General features: G+C 49.1%; 1 protein-coding gene across 1 annotated transcript in view; it reads left to right on the top strand.

Annotated features, from left to right (window-relative positions):
• The window catches only part of vcana (versican a), a 40,173-nt gene that overhangs the window by 4,326 nt on the left and 19,350 nt on the right, over positions 1–16,497 (top strand). The window lies entirely within an intron of this gene.

The following is a 16,497-nucleotide window of genomic DNA, read 5'->3' on the forward strand; positions in this document are numbered from 1 at the left end:
GGATAGAAAGCAAACTGAGCATATAGGTTTATAAATGCACATTTCCCTAATCACTCACCCCCTCCCATTCCCCCCCTCCCATCCCCCCCCCCCCCAACTGACAGTCGGTATCAGCTTCTGGTCAATGACATGGAAGCTGCCATCACAAGACCTGTCAGCCATTTTAGTCCCACTATCTCTCCCTTATTTTTGTTGTTGCCTTTCTCTTCTCATTTCCGCTGTCACAGTTTGTCCTTTTCCTGTCACTCTCACTTGTACTTATCACAGCAGACGTTTGGATAATGGACGGAGCTACCGGCGGACTTCTAAAACCAGTCAGCCCTGCTGACCTCCGACCTGCCCTTTCCATCTCCCTTAACCAGGGTCGCTCAGATAAGCCGCACCCTTGGCCCGGCCCTTTAGCTCCGCCTGAGTCACTGCTGTCTCCTGGGTGATTACTCCCCACGGGGTTCAGAGGGCACGCAAACAGGCCGCCCCCACCTCCTGGCTTTTGTATTGTGTTTCGGACTCTCTCGGTCGTGTTGGTTTTACTCCTGGCTAAGTGCTTTTCAAGTACCTCCTTTTCCATACAGGGGATGGAATACCCCTCCTCACCCCTCCCAGTCAAATCTTTATTATTATTATCCTTTTCTTTTTTTTAAACATTGACCCCTAGATCTTACACTTAGAGGAGAGAGTTATACAGGAGGAGAACGTGGAATATGAGGAACATCGGAGGGGGGGGGGGGGGGGTTTATGTGGGAGGCAACAAATGCCTCTGCAACACTGACGCCTCACAAACACCAGTGAGATCATGCTATCTGCTCCAAAAAGAGCGGGGCCTATTCTTCCTCCGAGGGGAAAAAAGTGTGTCACACCTTACATCAGAGATAGCCAAGGAGAGGTAGAGGTGAAACGCGTCATGGACAACAGCTGGAGTCTGCTTTAACATGGCCCGTCGCCACGGAGAGAGGGAGGTAACAGAGAGAGGAAAGAGAGAGAGAGACAAAAGAGAGATAGGGAGAAAACAAAGGGATGGAGAAAGAGATGGTATAGTATAAGCAGGCATCCTAGATTACGTTTTGCGAGAGACAGACACAAGACACAGGAAGCTAATTACCCTCTGATGATTCACCAGTAAGAGTGTTTCCTCAGCCTATCTGTGCAACAGCCATAGCTAAAGGGACTTAACAGTTTTAATTATATGACCAGGGGCCACTTGCAAAAACCACAACAATTGACATTCCTAAACTTTATGTGCTATTTGATACTGTAAATGGCCACATTTTAACTCTGACATGTAAAAGAATTGTACTTATCTCAAAATTTCAAACTGAGTGCTTTGAAAATAGCCATGAGCAAGGAGAGAACTGCTTAGATAAATCACCATGTCGTAATACTCACTCTGAGCCAGTCAATAGACACAGTTGTGTATGTTACTCAACCATTGTTAAGATTACAAGCCCCAAGGGTAGATTCTGTGAAACAGCCTCGAACACAAGGGATCCCTTTATACTGGGGAAGATTTTTAGAACCATTTCATAGTAATACCACGATTCTGTAGAGTAGGGTGAAGTTGTCTCACCTCTTCAAACTCGCCTTCACCTGCTAACCCCTGCTCCCTACCCTCCAATACATGACTCATTCCGCACAATTTTTTTAAATAAAATGTTCTGTTTTGTTTGATCCTCTGTCTTTCATATCTTCGATGTTGTATTGTTTTGTTTGTCTTCGCACATGTAAAGCGTCTTTGAGGATCTGTAAAAGCGCTATATCAATATAAATGATTATTATTATCATTATTATTATTATTATGTCTGGACTACTGTTAACAGCTGTTACAAACAGCAACGTGACAAAGCATCGTTGTTTACACATGGAATCTCCCCATGCCCCATACTCCCATGGAAATGGTTGGCCATTGATCTGTGCTTGCTGTGAACTTTGTTATTCCCAATTTCACCTCAATTAATGACAAATAAAAAATGTTTTGATTTAAACTTTATTTTGGGGGGGGGGGGGAGGGTTCTATTGAGACACTGCTAAGGGATCACAAACGCCTGTGAAGACAGCATCATAGACAGTGACACGGCCACTCACTGTGTGAACGGCTTAGTGCTTCTGAGGACAGTGGGACCTATGTCGACCTGAAAGCCTAGCTTTTCAGAGTTGGTTCTGTGCTCCTTGGAGAGTTGACGAACAGGAGCGCGTCGGCTGGATTCAGAGAGAATGTTCCACTGTGTGAATCCTGGCAGACAGAGGCAGCTGTCATCGTCCCGCCAATACAGACATTGCCCTGCTGCCAGGCAGGCAGCCTTAGACAGGAGGTGTCTAGTTTGAAAATAGAAGCAGTGATCCCAGATGAAACATAAACATGGTCTCCACAAAAAAACAAAAGAATTGATACGACGTTGCAATTGTCGTATACTGTATACTAAAAAACTGTATACTGTGACCAATATGAATACTTTTTAAGAACGATTAGATCTGATAGTAAATGTGTTTTGTTGGAGGCTTTTTTTCCAAACAGCTTTGACAACCATATTCTCTCTGTCTTTGTCCTTGTAGGAAAGCGGGATGTCATTAACCAGACCACATGGGTTGACGTGTCAGTGATTGGTGTGACTACAGACTCCCCCATCATGGTTACCTCAACCCTTCAGCCAACCACAGCCCTCGCTCCCCAGGACAGTAGCCCCACCCCTCACTCCCCTGAGACTGCGTCTGAAACGGACGAGTCCCCTGAAGCTGCCCCCTCAGAACCACCATCCATGTTCTCAACAAGCATGGCTCCTCCTCGTCCCACACCAAGCCTGGACGACGATGCCCTCGAGGAGGTCACCACCCCACCGGCCCCCTCGCAAGAACAGACCGCCACCCCTACCGCTGTCCTCGACGTCGACGACTTCACCGATAAGAGCCTGAGCTTTGTGCAGTCGCTCCCTCGGGGAGATGTGTTCCCAGCACCGTCCACCACAACAGGAAGTCCCCCAGTTGTCACAGCTCTGTCCCCTGCCATTGCCGCTGTCCAGGTCGGGGAGGTCCCCCAGGAAACCACCCTCACGTCCTCCAGCGCCTCCACCCAGGCTCCAGCGGGCAGCAGTGAGGGGTCCGTTTCTGGACGTCCTACGGCCCGGCCGTTGAGCAGCGAGGCTGGGGGGAAATGGTCAGAGCTGACGGAGGAACCAGAGGACGATTCAGTGATTGTCGTTGGGACGATTCCACCGGACGTTCTTCTCGAAGTGGCCTCTCCTAGCACGGCGTCCATGTTTGTTGTTGGCAAAACCGAGGAAGCCACCCTGGACGGACTCACTACAGAGATGACCTCAGATCTGTCAGACTCCACAACAAAGCCATCTGTTCTAATCACCTCAGAGGAAATAACAGTTGACCTCACTGGATACACTTCTTCAATCGAGAGTCTCACTAGCTCAACTCTGTCCTCAAGTACAGATACTATACTGGAGGAAGACTTCCACACAACCCCCTTCCCCGAAATTGACTATAGTCCGGATCTCTTCTCCCCTGAGGATGAGATACAAACCGGAGTGTATGTGGAGGCCTTGCCACATACGAAGCCAACAATCACCTCTGAGGAAACGACGGATGACCTGGCCGGACAACCCACTTCCATTGAGAGTCTTACTGTTTCAACTCTGTCCCCAAGAACCGGGGCCACAGCCGAGGAAGTTCTCCACCCAACATCCCCCTTCCCCGTGGAGATCCTAACCAGCACCCCAGACTCTAGTGCAAGCCCTGCTGTTCATTCACCACAGTCCCCATCCCCTCAAAGAGAAGCTGTAGGCCAGGTGATATCTTATCCTGACCCGAGCAGTGGAGAGACCATCGACAAACCAGACACTGTGGTAGACTCTAGTGCAAGCCCTGCTGTTCATTTACCACAGTCCCCATCCCCTCAAACAGAAGCTGTAGGCCAGGTGATATCTTACCCCGACCCCAGCAGTGGAGAGACCATCAAAGAACCAGACAACTCAGAGGAGACCTCCACCACCAGTGTGTATCCCTCAACCACATACCCTCCCATGATCACAACCACCTACATGTGTAACACAAGACCTGGTGACACCTCGACACCATCTGAGTCAGAGCCCTTGGAGGAGTCGGACTATTTGTCGCCAACAACTCCATCTCCTGAATCCACACCGGATCCTTCCACCACAGACCCGAGACCAGCAACCGTGGCGGCGGCGTCGCACGAACCCCCAGCGTCCCCTGCGGCTGTGACCTCCCGGCGCCCTTCGTCGGTGACCTCACCCTCGACGACGACAGCCGCGGCCGTCCTCATCAACGGCGACATCTCCGCTGAGGACTGGACGTCTGGCGTCAGCGTCATCGACGAGTCCACCACTCGCATCCCAGAATCCCCCAGGGACGCCTCGACGGAAAGGCAGGAGACGACACCAGACATCGACGCCGAGTACTTCTCATCCACCTCCATGACTTCCTCTGTGTACGTGCCCACGAGTGCCCCGTCTACAGTGGCCCCCGAGGGACAATCCATCCAAGTCACTGTTGGCCACGACGACGAGCAGGCGAAGAATGAGTCAGGTAAGGATCCATTCTCGTGTCTTTCGATAACTGACTGTTTCAATTTCCCTATTAGCTTTCTTGCATTTCTATTGCTCCACAACTTGTGTGAACTTTAAATGATTCTACTGTCTCAGTATTGCACTCATTCATATCTAATACATAGCATGTGAGTGGATCAATATTTTAAGCGTCATCCTTTTTGTGGTACTTCTGATCGCTGTTGAAGCATGCTACTTTACATGGCTAAGACAAAGTCCATGTCTTATTCAGTTTGGATGTTGGTCATTTAGTCCAGGTTCAGTTTATGTGTGTAGCTTAAGTTTCAATCCCATCCCCTGGAAAATATCAAAACGTTGTCTTATTGGATGTAGCGGTCATGCGGCGGACATGGGTTTTGTTCTCGAAACCCTTCCCAGGGAGGGAGGTGGCTGAGCGGTTAGGGAATCGGGCTAGTATTCTGAAGTCGCCAGTTCGATTCCTGGCCACATCAAATGACGTTGTGTCCTTGGGCAAGGCACTTCACCCTACTTGCCTCGGGGGAAAGTCCCTGTACTTACTGTAAGTCGCTCTCGATAAGTGCGTCTGCTAAATGACCAAATGTAAATGTAAATGAAGCAGTTCAGTCTTCTCCAGTTTCAGGTCAAATGTGTTTGGCTTCTTTGATGAAGTGTGCCTTAACCTCCTACAGAGGAGCTTTAAGCCGTCTGCGCGGCCGTGCACCGGTGTACATGCGTGTACAGTCGAGGGGCTTTATGCAGACAGTGGAGCCTGTGCTGTCCAGGGTCCTGAAGTGGAGGAACTGACTCTCTGCCAGTGAGAATGTATAGAGGGAAGGAGTTTGGTGCTGCATTCACCCAGACACAGCGGATGTAGCCCTGGGCTGTCTACAGTCGGCTTAGCATGTGCTGTTCATGGTGACACCATGTGATGGGACACAACGAACCAAACAGGTTTTTGTTTTGGCATTCTTCTGAGATTAATTACAACCTATGCCATGATACCTTGGGTTTTAGTTCCAAACCTCTACTCAAAGCAATTATAGACCCTGGAAATAAACTGTCCGATTTCATTTAGGGGCATGGAATCACTCAGAATCACTCAAAATAGCCAGGTGACAAAGACTTTTCTTGCCCTGCCTGTGTGTGACTCATGTGTAATTCTAGGATTTAGCTCGAGTCATCATGTGCTCATAGATCAGTTCATGGGCATTTTACAGTTAGTGGTTTGGGCACTTTCCGTTCCCTTCAGCTCAATCTGCGTAACTAAATCTGTGAGGCGTTGTACTCAAGTGCATTGGCAAGGCAAGTGGTGTTGTTATATGAATCAGTGGCATGACGTTCTAGGTTCTCCACTTGGAATCGAGTTTGAAATGCTTTACAGTTCAGACCTTTTTATTCCTAACAAGGAGGCCAGTGGCAGTCACACACACCGGTGACATCAGCTTATAGTTTTTTTGGACACCAGAGATGACTCATGTGTTCCTGAGCCTCACTGCTCTCTTACTGCAGGGCTCATGCAGTCAGGTGGACACCTGGCACAGTGACACTCAGTAGGTCCAGCAGTCAGCCGTCAGCTCCATGGGGCCTGAGCACAGGTGATGTGGGGCCCCTCTCAGAGTGTCTGCCAGTGGAGTCTTGAGTGCGGCAGCAGTGTGTGTGTGTGTGTGTGAGAATTCTCAGTCTGCATGTGTTTTTCTCTGTATTAGGTTACTAAGTGGTGTGTTTTGGTGTGGTCGGTGTCATGTGTTTTCACGAGTTTTCGTAGTATGAGGAACGTGTTTACACAATTCATTTTGTGTGTGTGTGGGGGTGTGTGGGTGTGTGTGTGTGTGGGTGTGTGTGTGTGTGTGGCTGGGTGTGTAGGTGTGTGAGTGCGTGGGTGTGTGTGTGTGGTGTGTGTTTGTCTGTGTGCGTGCGTGTGTTTGTGTGCGTGTGTGCGTGCGTGCGTGTGTGCGTGCGTGCCTGCGTGTGTGGGTGTGTGTGGGTGTGTGTGGGTGTGTGTGTGTGGCTGGGTGTGTGTGTGTGTTGGTGTGTGTGTGTGGTGTGTGTGTGTGGCTGGGTGTGTGTGTGTGTGGGTGTGTGTGTGTGGCTGGGTGTGTGTGTGTGTTGGTGTGTGTGTGTGTTGGTGTGTGTGTGTGGCTGGGTGTGTGTGGGTGAGCCCCAGCCAGGCAGCCAGGCAGCAGCTTGGCTGTCTACCTGAATAAGCACAGATGCCTTTTAGTAGTCTGGACACCACCTCAGAGGTGATGTCACCACTAACAGTAACGTCTACCCTCTCTGTCAGGACAGAGAAGATGAGCGCGGAGAGGAGGATTATGAGATGGTCCCGCGTCACGTCGTTTGTTGGGGACACTCGTTTTAACGTTCCAAGTCTGTGGGAAAATGTTCTGGAAAATATGGTGCACTATTTGAATATGGATAGATGTCACATTGGGTTATAAGTTCACAGTAAACAAAGGGCTGATGGATTTACAATGGGTGTAGATGGGAACAGATGTTATCATGATCATCCATGGAGAATAGTTTGTTTGTTTTCATTGACATGTTGCAGCGGTGGGGGTTGTTGTCTGTTTTTCGTGGAGAAAAAGCATCTGACACGTTAAAGACGTGTTGAAATATGGATACATGTGGATGCAGTCAGGTTGAAACTGCACAAAACAAAACAAAGATGATTGATTTGGTCCCACCAGAGCAGAGAATAATTCTACTCAATGTCACATTCAAAAAGTGCCTGTTCTTTATCATTTACTTTGGCTTTCATATAAAAAAAAACTTTGTTTCGGTGTGTGCTCTGATCTTGTCGTCCTTGTTCTGTGTCATGGCTGAGTTGCCACATTGCTCCAGCAATCCAATCGCACAAGTGCCTACTGTACCTAACCACCAAAAAAGAGTAATGATTTACGAGTTGTGAGGTGAGGTCATGATTTGCGCACAGCGAGGCGTCTGTGTCTGCTCTCACAGGAAAGGAGAGGCGATGGAACCGTCGCCGGCTGTCCCAGTGTTGGTTTTCATTCAAACAGATGTGTAATTCAGCACCAGGACCTTGGACACTGGTCACTCGTGAAGCTCAGAGGGACTGCAAGGTTTCTTTCAGAGAGTAGACAAGAAAAGGTGGTAGGAGTGGAGAGGAGGGAGCGAACACGGGTTGGTAGGGGTTTCAAGTGAGGTAAGGACGCTTCAGTAGAGAGGGAGGTGTGTGTGTGTGTGTTTTCGTGTGAGTGTGAAAGCAAGGGGTGGGTTATTAGACCTCTGTGTTCCCAGGTTGGCTAGCCTTAAAACAGATGTCTGCCTCTCTCGTGCACGGCTCTCACAGGGCTTCGCTCTCAGAGGCGCTGATCTCTCTGATCCACAGCTGGTGAGAAACGCCTCTCCTCAAACGGAAGACAGGGAGCTTGAGAGACTGAGATAGAGAGGGGGATTGAGAGGGGGCTGGGGCCAGGAGAGGGAGAGGGGGAGGGGGGAAGGAGAGTGAAGAGAGGGGGTGAGAGGGAGAGAGGAATGAAAGAGAGAGGGGAGCGGAGCGGAAAGGAGGAGGGTGCGCAGCGCGAAGAATCCATCCCTCCTTGTTGTCGCTTGGATTGTAACACGTAAACCATGGTAAACAAGCAACCGGCCCAACAATACCAAACTGTCTCCGAGAGACCACCGCTGAGACCTCTGTTTGTCCAAACCATTTGCCACCTGCTTTAGACATAGCTAGGGTTGCTGTGGTGAGGCCAGACAAGGGCGTGAAGTGTCCGCTGACTCACGGCGTTTGTTATTCATTTGAGGGCAAAGAATGGGAGTTGTCCATGTGTGTGTCTTTTTTTTCCGGAACAAGTTATGTGTGTTTATGGGACACGCAAGCTCCTCTCCAGGGAGACTGTCAGACATCCAGAAGGAGGCGTGTCTCATGTCCAGGGCTGGTCCCCTCAACTGCAGGCCCTGTTTGCCTTGCCGGGTAGGGCAGGAATAGGATGTCTGTCTTTGCTTAGTGCTTCCTGCTTCCTTGAGCTCTTAGAGAGACCTTCCAACACACAGAACAGGAGCTTAATTTCCTCCTGTGCTCACCCATCATATCCCCCCCATAGGAGATAGATATTGAGGTCACATCTTTGCCAAACATGGTCACCTTGTTACCTAGCAAAGTACTCTGACTAAGTTTGAGTGCATTTTGATCTGAGGGAAAGTTTAGGAAGATAGTGGTTTGTGCTAGAGGTTTGTGAGTGGCATTGCTCTTTTGTTCACTTTGTCGTAGAGGGCGAAGGACATGAGGCAGCTGCTGATGTGTGAGATCACTATAGGTCATTGAACCGTTATGTGTGTGGTCTGTGGCGCTGTGAATGTTATGATGCGGTCGGCCTGAAATTTGTGAAGAAATCGGTTCGCTCTGCGTTGAGATAACTGGCTGCCACACGGAAGTTTTACTGAGGCAGTCGTGTGTGTGAAATGAAATGGTTATAGCAGAACTGCCAAACACAGAAACATATTTTTGTCATTATCAAACTTATAAACATTTAGAGACAAAACAATTCCCAGAAAATGTCCAATTACATATTTGAGTTCTCGATAATATTTGTATTCCAAATTAATTTCGGGCTGCAAATCAGAATTGTGGTTTGGTTAAAATTCAGTCAACAGGAAGAAGCGAGATAGTATTTCACTGTTCCCATTTAAATATTGTGAGGGGGTATTATGTGGTGATGTGTTTGTTTCTTGATGAAAAAACACTTTCCTCTATCTGTCAGACACAACCATGTGAACAGGAACTGAACAGGTCCGACGGTTTTGTGATGCCTGAGTGGCCCTGAACAAGTTGACAAAGCAGGAATGTTGGATTGCTTTTTTGGGGGGGATTTCCATTTACTGACTGTCTCCACACAGCCTCAGGCACTCACCGTTACAAAGAGAACTGAGGACGTTAACCAACTGTCTCAGTTCATGAAGTACGAACAAGACTGTGTTTTCATTCCATGTAGCCTACTTTCAGTATTCTTTCTTGGGAAAATCTTTAAACATAACATGATAACAAGATGTTAACAAATATTAGTAAAGCCAGGTCCTAAGACAATATATCACTGACCAATTCCTCCATAATCGAGGTAGAGATATAATACCATATAATAATATATTCGTTCCTTTTCCTCTTTTTTCAGATGGCTCTCAGTTCCCGGTAATCCCAGTAGTGCCTGATCAGGCCACGCCCTCCCTGGTGGATGGGGAGCCAATCCTGAGCAGTGGCGACCTTGACCTGTTCTCCTCCGTCGCCGTCACCATCACTCCCACCCTCAGCTTCGTCAACGGCAAGCATGAGGTCACCTTGGAGCCTCAGAGCGGGGAGGTGGAGAAGGAGGCCCGAGGAGACCAGTTTGAGAGAGTTTCCCCGGCCAACATGAACATGACCAGCCCTGGAGACAGTGAGCAGACAGCCACCGAGTTTGACTACTCGGTTATAGACCTGGGCTTGACTGACCATCTCAATGCCACGGAGGAGATCTTCTCGGATCGCACAGAAGACCCATTCTCGACCACCACAATGCCAGCCGTGACAGTTAACTTGGATTACGATGATAACAAACAAGACATCAGTCCAATGGTGGAATCCACCCCCCCTAGTCCACTCCCCGACCGGAGTGATGGAATCCCACAGGGCCCAGCGCCGACAGACACGAGAGCAGATGTGACGGTGACCTCGACACCCGATGCGTCAGCGGAGGGGACCGCTCGGTCGGATTCAGAGCAGACAGCTGCTGCCGTGACGCCAGCCGCTCCGGGCCTCGCACAGGGACCCAGTGACGTCACAACTACCTCCACGGGCACTGTGTCCCCTGTCGCACCGTCTGGCAGTGCAGTGACAACAGCTACAGAGCAAACCCAAACATCCCGTGCATCCACCACTTCTGAGGAAACCACAGCCAGTCACCTGGAGGAAGAGGGGATGAAGGTGTCCACCACGGAGGGCGACGGCGACTCCGAGGGGCCCCGGGGGTCTGGAGAACACTCCTCCACTGCCGAACCACACGTGGCCACAAAGGACCCAGAGATTGCAGAGGGAACAACAAACCCATCTGTTTCTCCGGATGTTTCTGTGTCCACTCAGAGCCCCTCGCTTGCTGTCTCCACCCCGGCCTCTGGGGACAGTGACACACAAACACCGGGAGCTGCCACGAGTGACGTCACAGGCTCTTCATCTGGTGAGGACGGCTCATCACAGGACACACACCCTCCCGAGGAACACCTCAGCACTACGCCGCCTCCGTCGATGACCGATGGCCAGACAACCTTAGGAAAACCCACCAAGTTGGAGGTGACATCCTCCACAAAGGAAGACACCACAGAGTTACCCTCTGTGATAAGCCAGGGCCAAACTGTTACTCAAACACTGTCCGCTTCTCCTACTGTTGAGCACGCTACTCGAACCGCAGAGTCCACACTAACCGATGATGACGGCTCAGGACAGGAAACACCAGATATGTTCACAACCAGCTTCCCACAATCTGGGACAGACACATCTGCAGATGCAAGTGCAAGCTCATTGGACTCCACACAGTCCAGTACACACTACACAGAAGCCCCAGCTCAAACCGGACTAACAGAAAGCCCAGAGAAACCTACTGCTGATGTTTCTACTGACAGGGAGACTCCTGTAGATAAGACAACTGCTTCTCCAGTGACAGAATCTTATGTCACACATGGTTGGCCATTGTACAGCACTATTGAAACAATATCTTCCACCATGGCATCCCTAACAGACTTTGTCATACGGCTCACGAGTCAAGCACCGGAGCAAAAAGAGGAGACGACAGGTGGAGAAATGCCGTCCGTCACTCCTGTTGTTTCAGAGGAGGAGGGTTCAGGGGAGCTACACCCTGGGACGTCCCCTAGCTCCTCTGTAGCGCCACCTAGCCCCGACGTCCATCGTTCAGAGACAAGTCCGGACACTGCGACTGTGTCTGCCACTGAGAAACCAGAAGACGTCATCACAACGACATCATCCGCGTCGACTGTGACCCATGTAGCAGAAGAGACCTTGCAAACGTCTGATCCAGAACAACTATCAGCTACTGCTACGACTAAACACACAGAGTCGAGCTCAATCATAACTGAGGAGGACACTTCCAGGGACCTGACACCTGATATGTTCACTGAAGAGACCTCAACATCTTCTTCAACATCTTCTCTCTACAGCACAGAGAAATCAGTAGTGACAGCATCCTCACATGAAACAGGAACAGCAGATATGTCAACATCAGCCATTACTGCAGCCTCCTCTCTGTACAGCACTGAAAAGCCTACAACTATGACCCAGGAAACAGCAGAGAGTGAAGCCACAGACAAACCCTCAGTGACTCCTGGAACTGATGTGACAGGAACCAGCTCTACTCTAACATCTACAGATGAGGAGGGTTCAGGAGACCTGACCCCTGATATGTTCACTAAAGAGACCTCTGAAACCACAGTGTCTTCTCTCTACAGCACAGACAAACCAGTAATGACAAGTGTTTCACATGAAACTGGAACAGCAGACATGACAACAACAGCCATTACCGCAGCCTCCTCTCTCTACAGCACTGAGAAACCAGTAGTGACCACAGCATCACCAGTAGTGACCACAGCATCACATGAAACTGGAACAGCAGATTTGACAGCAACAGCCATTACTGCAGCCTCCGCTCTCTACAGCACTGAGAAACCAGTAGGGACCACAGCATCACCAGTAGTGACCACAGCATCACATGAAACTGGAACAGCAGATTTGACAGCAACAGCCATTACTGCAGCCTCTTCTCTGTTCAGCACTGAGAAACCTACAACTCTGACCCAGGAAACAGCAGAGAGTGAAGCCACAGACAAACCCTCAGTTACTCCTGGAACTGATGTGACAGGAACCAGCTCTACTCTGACATCTACAGAAAAGCAGGGTTCTGGAGACATGACCCCTGATATGATTAACCAGACTTCCTCTGTGACACCAGCATCTTCTCTGTTCAGCACAGAAACACCAAGTGTTGCTACAGCTACAGTCAAACCAACTGAGGAGGGGGATCCCCTGAAGGTTGAAGCTACCCCTGACCTTAACGAGACAACCTCAACACCTGTGGAGCAATCTACAATCATCCCATCTGCTCCTTCAACAGACACAAGCTCACTGTTAATTCCTACAGCATCTTCATCTTCAGAGATGGATGTAACCCCAGAGGACTCCACATCAACCGTCACTCCTGAACCTTCTGAAGGCTCCTTGTCTTTATCTGGAGTTACTAGTTCACCCTTGATTTCTACAGAGGTCATTAAGATGGCCACCACAGCTATGCCAGAAGTAACGTTTTCTGATGAAGAGGTGGACTATGACAGTTCAGGATCTCCAGCTGTTGTGGAATCTATCCCTGCTACCATCCCCTCTTTTGCCTCCACTGAGACAAGCTCAGTGTTAATACCCACAGATGAAGACGGTTCAGGGACCCTGAGTCCTGATATGTTCTCTAAAGATACTGCTACTACCACCATTACTTCCCTACATAGCACAGAGAAACCAGTAATGACAACTGCCTCACATGGAACAGAAACAGCAGACTCATCAAAGACTACTGCTACTGGAGCCTCCTCTCTGTTCAGCACTGAGAAACCTACAGCTATGACGCATGAAACAGCAAAGAGTGAAGCCACAGACAAACCCTCAGTCACTGCTGGAATTGATGTGACAGGAACCAGCTCTACTCTAACATCTACAGATGAGGAGGGTTCAGGAGACCTGACCCCTGATATGTTCACTAAAGAGACCTCTGAAACCACAGTGTCTTCTCTCTACAGCACAGACAAACCAGTAATGACAAGTGTTTCACATGAAACTGGAACAGCAGACATGACAACAACAGCCATTACCGCAGCCTCCTCTCTCTACAGCACTGAGAAACCAGTAGTGACCACAGCCTCACATGAAACTGGAATAGCAGATTTGACAGCAACAGCCATTACTGCAGCCTCTTCTCTGTTCAGCACTGAGAAACCTACAACTCTGACCCAGGAAACAGCAGAGAGTGAAGCCACCGACAAACCCTCAGTTACTCCTGGAACTGATGTGACAGGAACCAGCTCTACTCTGACATCTACAGAAAAGCAGGGTTCTGGAGACATGACCCCTGATATGATTACCCAGACTTCCTCTGTGACACCAGCATCTTCTCTGTTCAGCACAGAAACACCAAGTGTTGCTACAGCTACAGTCAAACCAACTGAGGAGGGGGATCCCCTGAAGGTTGAAGCTACCCCTGACCTTAACGAGACAACCTCAACACCTGTGGAGCAATCTACAATCATCCCATCTGCTCCTTCAACAGACACAAGCTCACTGTTAATTCCTACAGCATCTTCATCTTCAGAGATGGATGTAACCCCAGAGGACTCCACATCAACCGTCACTCCTGAACCTTCTGAAGGCTCCTTGTCTTTATCTGGAGTTACTAGTTCACCCTTGATTTCTACAGAGGTCATTAAGATGGCCACCACAGCTATGCCAGAAGTAACGTTTACTGATGAAGAGGTGGACTATGACAGTTCAGGATCTCCAGCTGTTGTGGAATCTATCCCTGCTACCATCCCCTCTTTTGCCTCCACAGAGACAAGCTCAGTGTTAATACCCACAGATGAAGACGGATCAGGCACCCTGAGTCCTGCTATGTTCTCTAAAGATACTGCTACTGCCACCATTACTTCCCTACATAGCACAGAGAAACCAGTAATGACAACTGGCTCACATGGAACAGGAACAGCTGACTCATCAAAGACTACTGCTACTGGAGCATCTTCTCTGTTCAGCACTGAGAAACCTACAGCTATGACGCATAGCTGTACAGCAGAGAGTGAAGCAGAGAGTGAAGCAACAGACAAACCCTCAGTCACTCCTGGAACTGATGTGACAAGAACCAGCTCTACTCTAACATCTATAGATGAGGAGGGTTCAGGAGACCTTACTCCTGATATGTTCACTAAAAAGACCTCTGAAACCACAGTGTCTTCTCTCTACAGCACAGAGAAACCAGTAATGACAAGTGTTTCACATGAAACTGGAACAGCAGACATGACTACAACAGCCATTACCGCAGCCTCCTCTCTCTACAGCACTGAGAAACCAGTAGTGACCACAGCCTCACATGAAACTGGAACAGCAGATTTGACAGCAACAGCCATTACTGCAGCCTCCTCTCTGTTCAGCACTGAGAAACCTACAGCTATGACGCATGAAACAGCAGAGAGTGAAGCCACAGACAAACCCTCAGTTACTCCTGGAACTGATGTGACAGGAACCAGCTCTACTCTAACATCTACAGATGAGGAGGGTTCAGGAGACCTGACCCCTGATATGTTCACTAAAGACACCTCTGAAACCACAGTGTCTTCCCTCTACAGCACAGAGAAACCAATAGTGACCACAGCATCACATGGAACTGGAACAGCAGATATGACAGCAACAGCCAATACTGCAGCATCTTCTCTGTTCAGCACTGAGAAACCTACAACTATGACCCAGGAAACAGCAGAGAGTGAAGCCACAGACAAACCCTCAGTTACTCCTGGAACTGATGTGACAGGAACCAGCTCTACTCTAACATCTACAGATGAGGAGGGTTCAGGAGACCTGACCCCTGATATATTCACTAAAGAGACCTCTGAAACCACAGTGTCTTCTCTCTACAGCACAGAGAAACCAGTACTGACCACAGCCTCACTACAAAATGGGACAGCAGACACGACAACAGCCATTACTGCAGCCTCCTCTCTGCCCAGCACAGAGAAACCAGTAGAGACTACAGCATCACATGCATCAGAAACATCAGACTCATTAAAAACAGCTGTTCCTGCAACCTCCTCTCTGTACAGCACTGGGAAACCTACAACAGGAACCCATGACTTAGCAGAAGAGAGTTCAGGAGAAAAAACCTCTGATATGATTACCCAGACTTCCTCTCTGACACCAGCAACGGTTTCTTCTCTTTTCATTACTGAGAAGACCACCATCATGGTGGATGAAACATCAAAGTTAGACAGCACAGAGGAATCATCCAGCTCAGAGAGACCATCTGTGACTGACTCCAGCTCAGTCCTCACACCTACAGAGGAAGAGGGTTCAGGAGAACAGACCTCAGACATGTTCACTAAAGATACTGCTACTACCACCTCTTCTTCCTTGTATAGCACAGAGAAACCAGTAGTGACAACAGTCTCACTTGAAACTGGAACAGCAGATATGACAACAACAGCCATTACTGCAGCCTCCTCTCTGTACAGCACTGAAAAACCTACAACTATAATCCAGGAAACAGTAGAGAGTCAAGCCACAGACAAACCCTCAGTGACTCCTGGAATTGATGTGACAGGAACCAGCTCTACTCTGACATCTACAGATGAGGAGGGTTCAGGAGACCTGACCCCTGATATGTTCACGAAAGAGACCTCTGAAACCACAGTCTCTTCTCTGTACAGCACAGAGAAACCAGTAGGGACAAGTGCTTCACATGAAACTGGAACAGTAGACACGAGAACAACAGCCATCACTGCAGCCTCCCCTTTGTGCAGCACTCTGAGTGCCATTAGTGAGGACGATGGTTCGGGAGATGAAACTTCTGATTTGTCGACCTTGACCACATTGACCACAATTGCTCCTTTCACGCATGGTACTGAAAAATTCACATCGTCACCAATGGACGTCAGCAACACTTTCACCACCCCTTATACCTCAGCTGAACATTTAGCTTTAGATCACACAACTATATTTGTAGACATGGAGGAAACGTCTGGGGCCACAACTGTCGAGACTGACCAAACACAAACTCTTCCTGAAAGCTCTGTAAAGGAGGAACTAGTGGAGACAACCACTAAACCACAAGACCTGTCCATTCCAACCACGGATGAGACTGAAACAGAAGAGGCTGAGGACACATCTGGGACAACCGAAACTGATGAAACACCCCTAGACACTCCCACGACATCT

This window comes from Hypomesus transpacificus, chromosome 24 (genome assembly GCF_021917145.1).
Source record: "Hypomesus transpacificus isolate Combined female chromosome 24, fHypTra1, whole genome shotgun sequence".
Classification (NCBI taxonomy): Eukaryota; Metazoa; Chordata; class Actinopteri; order Osmeriformes; family Osmeridae; genus Hypomesus; species Hypomesus transpacificus.